This window comes from Limulus polyphemus, unplaced genomic scaffold, assembly GCF_000517525.1.
Source record: "Limulus polyphemus unplaced genomic scaffold, Limulus_polyphemus-2.1.2 Scaffold701, whole genome shotgun sequence".
NCBI lineage: Eukaryota > Metazoa > Arthropoda > Merostomata > Xiphosura > Limulidae > Limulus > Limulus polyphemus.
The window spans coordinates 318,274-323,059 of record NW_013666311.1 but is presented as its reverse complement, the minus strand read 5'-3'; the positions used below and the strand labels follow the sequence as shown (position 1 = coordinate 323,059).

General features: G+C 28.0%; 1 long non-coding RNA gene across 1 annotated transcript in view; it reads right to left on the bottom strand.

Annotated features, from left to right (window-relative positions):
- LOC111085897 overlaps window positions 1–4,786 on the bottom strand; it is a 95,656-nt gene that overhangs the window by 66,900 nt on the left and 23,970 nt on the right. Inside the window, exons 2-3 of the long non-coding RNA XR_002610667.1 lie at window positions 2,844–2,961; window positions 815–881 (exon numbers count right to left, since the gene is read on the bottom strand). This is a non-coding gene — a long non-coding RNA (uncharacterized LOC111085897). The remainder of the gene's footprint in view (window positions 1–814; window positions 882–2,843; window positions 2,962–4,786) is intronic.

The window sequence follows — 4,786 nt, the reverse complement described above, 5'->3', positions numbered from 1 at the left end:
ATGCTTTATAACATTGTTTTCTTGATTTAATTTGATAGATTTGAGCATAAAAAAGGCATATGTATTTACAGTTGTGTTGGCAACAAAATAAGTATTGAAAAAATGAATTTGTTCATTTACTTGGCATGAAACTTATTTAAAAAGTGGAATACCTGTATTAACGATTATTAATATTGAAATTATATAAATGAATTAGACTATTTGAACGTGAAAGACATGCAGTCTTACAATACAGAAAATGGAACCAGTTTTTGTAATTTTGTATAATGTGCAAGACATGATAATCTAGCTATTATACCAATATAAGCAAATCCATGGGAAAACTAACAACACTATTTGAGCATATTTCAAAACGTTTGATAAACTGATTAGGAAACACATTTTTGAAATTTTAAAGAATAAGACTTAGTCTGTTGCACAATCGACCCGAAGAATGTAATATTATTATTATAAATTGGTTCATGTAGCATACCATCATAAGATAAGTATCTACATATTCTACAGAATGATGGTTAACTGTTAGGACAAGATATGATCCTACACATTTGATACCCTTGAAGCTATTATTCTTAATTTTTTTCTTCCTTCATTATTTTTGTTTGGTAGCATAGTTTATGTCATCTAAAAGAAAACTGTTGTGCTAAAAATTTAAAATAAATTTTACACTGAATATCTAATTCTCTATTGCATGCATCATGAAAATACAGTGCAAACATTTTTTTTTCTTTGAATTTCTTACTTAAATAGATCAATATTAGATTTAAAAAAAAGTTTTTGTGAATATATTTTGGTTAGTTATAAATGGGTACGTTACCTAGAAGTAGCATTTCTCAACCCGAGGTATCAATAGAAACAATTCCATGGTTCATTTAGACTGTTACCTAGAAGTAAGAGGAGCATTAACTACAAAACTGAAGCATCTTTATGTGCATTCAGCAACAAAGATTTGTTACAATGTGCAATAGAGGGTTAAATACTGTAACAAAATCTCTCTGAAAGTTGAAAATGGCACTTATTTTGAAACAAACTTTTTTAAACAAGTATTTTTCGGAGCTGAGTTACTATACTAAACAAACTAATTTTAATTTAAAAAGTAAATCTTACAACTCCATCAGAAAAAAGTTAAACCTTTTATGATTTCCGATTTAAAATACAAGTTAAACTATATTGCATCCCTAGTACAAAACTGATAAAAAAAAGTTTATATAAAAAACAATGTAAACCCTCTGTCAGTTGGATCTTTAAAGGATTTGCTTGCTAACAATCAGAAGATTAGACTTCTTCAAGAAGAACTCCCTGTAGGGAAAGGCTTAAGTTCAAACTTTATGGGATTTTATTTGTTCATCATCAGAAGATGGGATTGTGAAAAGAAAAGGAACTCTTGGTATAAATCTATTATAAAATACTCGGACAGTACATTATAACTGCTGAAAAACAACGACAAAAGTGCATAATTTAAATAAACTGGAAAATGTTTCCCCAATTTATGCAAAAAATTAATAAATAAAAAAACAAACAAGTTAAATCTTCTGTTGTATTAATGAAATAGATTAAAACAGTCCTTTAACTAAACTTTTATAATTATCTCTTTGCCTGAGCCATACTTTGATCCTGTAAGAACTTTGCTAATTATACGGGAAAATTTATTTACTTTTATTAGTCTTGAGATTTATGATCATACATTGAAATGTAGAAAGCTGTGGCGAGTTAAATGTTATGTATCAAAACTGCTAAACTTTATATATATATATATTATTTTTGCTATCTTGAAGCATTTAGATTTCACATTGTTTAATAAATATCCACCAAATTAAAAAATGTATTGTTCATTTTGACATTTTACATAACTAGAATCGGGTACACATACATAAACTTCATTACTATATATATTTTTCAGAACATAAAAAAACTCTACAAATTGACATATTCAAATGACAGTTTTATGGCATTAGAAAGGATATTCATAGAAAAACCCATGAGAAAACAATATGAAATCAATAGAGAATTATTTGGCTGAGGAACTTGCAAAAGTAAAGTTTTTACAAATTTTAAAACTATTTTACAAAACATTAGCAGTTATTCTATTTTGCCTGATGTTTAAAAAAACTATTTAGCATCTACAGGCAAACTTAATATATTTATTTATTTCGAGTCATGATAGATGTAAAATAATACATTTCCAAAGACTGAATACATAAAAGCATGTAATGTTTCAAAATGGATATATATAAGTGTGTGTGTTGTAAATCACAGCCACATTGGACTATCTGCTGTTTCTACCATGGGAAACTGAACCCTGGATTTTAGTCTTATAAATCCATAAACTTACAGCTGTCCTGCCAGTGGACATTTAAAAAAAAAGAGTTACAGATAAGATATTTCTGAACTTGTATTCCATAACACTTTAAATTCAACAAACTATAGATACGTAGTTCACACATTTAAATTTTGTGCTAATTTTAGAGGTATCTTCAATACCTTTATTCTCAATGAAAACAAGCTATCAGCATAACACATTAATAACAATTAACCCAATAAAAATTTAGCTAAGTTAACATACTTTTTTAAGTATGGGTGATTTAAATGCATCTTACTATAAACTAATATAATTGGTAATAGTTTGGAGATGGTTGAATGGGTAATAAAGAAAATGTTACTACAAGTTTAACACAGTAACAAATGTAGAACATTTCAACAAAGTTTTGTCATCATCAGGTACCCATTCAAGCCATCTCCAAACTTTATTGCCCAAGAGTGGGTTCCTCGTCATCCAATTCAAATTTTAATACCATTGGTTCCTTTCCTTTTATATTTATTCTTTTAAGTATGAAGAATCTGTAAACCTGTATAATGCAACTTTTATTTCTTCAGTTCAGAGGTCATGCTTCACAGAGTTATGAAAGGTCAAGTAGTCTGTTGGCAGGTTATTGGTACTTGGGGTATTTATCATCCATGTTACTGCTGTAATCACAAAATTACATTACTTTGAAATAAAACAACTAAACAGAAACCAGACTAAAAATAAATACGTGTGATTCGAAAATAAATTGAACAGAAGTTTATGATGTTGTTTTTTACTCAAAAACAAAAATTATTTTCACAAGATATCCAAAAATGAACAACTTCTTCAAACGTAGCTGGCACACAATGAATTTAAGTATAATGATGATTTTTCTCATAGACAAGGTAATTTATCACGAAACTTGTCATCAAACAAATTTCAAACTTTAAAAGATTTATGTAGCTGATAAATAAATACTTTCGTGTTATAAGTAAGATAATTAAAAGCATTGGTATTTCTAATATTGCACCTATTGAGAGGCTTAGGAAATTAGCCCACATAAAATTATTATATTCAAACATAAATAATTCAAAGTATATAAACCTTGGATAATTTGTCCTGTGAAACACAACTCTATTTACAAAGATTTCAGAAAACATAAAGTTTTGAATACCAAGTGAATTTATAACTGTATCAATACGAATAAACATAAGTCTAGTTGCATTTAGACCAACTATCAATTTATATATTACAGTTATATACATAAATCTAGGACGAAACAAATTTCCCAGACAAATAATATCAAGACACGTGGAAAAAAAAATTATATGTACAAAAGAATTATTAACTTTAATTTGTTTTGTTCCTCATATTTCTTGCACTTTAGAACATATATATATAACTTCACTATCATCCTAAAATTGTTATTAAAATTAGTTGTTAACTTTTCCCATCTTGAGTACATTAAGCACTGATTAAAGTATGATTTCCCATACTTCCTTTTCTAATGTTTATCGGAAACATTCAAAGGTTTGACCATCCAGTCTTTTCTTTATTTCGAAGCATAAAAGGTAGATGAAAGGAAAACACCAAATTAGAAGGTTGAAAGAACAAATGAAGTAAATTAATATGGGGTATCATCTATTTAAATGGTATTTCATGGAGTCAGCAGTTCTTGCCCATTATTAAGCCTCCATTGATACCAAAGGTCCAATTTTAACAACAAATACACTTTCAGATTTCTCAGTCATGAAACAATATGATACATATTTTCTGAACAATGCTATGAATAAATCGTGATTATTCCAAGAATCGTAATAACATGCAATTGTCATCTGATCAAATGATGTGCTGCTAAACCTTGTTATATGTATCATCCAAACAATGGTTAGATAACTACAGGCAGTATATTTGATGAATGATTTACCGAGCATGGTTAACATTAGCTAGTGGCCAGTAATTGCCTTGTTTGATATAAATAATAATAAAAATGATACCTGTCTGCAACCAAACCTGTCATACACAGTACTACATTATTAAAACTATAATCTTATTTAACAAGAATGAAAAATAATGAACTTTAGTTTGTGGTCAAGACATTAAAAACTTAATATAGTATCTTCCATGCTTTTAAAATAAATTATGGATTTCTGGTGACCCAACAAAACATTGTTTTTTGTTTTTTTTATACAGATTATGATTATAAGGTAGGTACCTTTGTATGTCTGTTTTACTACAGAATTCTAATTTTCAGTATGTTTATGGATGAGCTTTCTATACAAAATATATAAAAATCATTAACTTTAAAGTTACTACATGTTCAAGCTTGTCTATAAAAATCAGTTTCAGAAATTTCCATTACACATAGTATTTAGAGGGTTTAGCCATGTGCTGACTTTAAGTACTGTGAATTATTCCTAGGTTTCATTATCATGAAGAAAATCCTAAGTGTGTGTGTCTATATATTTAGAAACACAGATACAAGTCATGAATCGTGACACCATA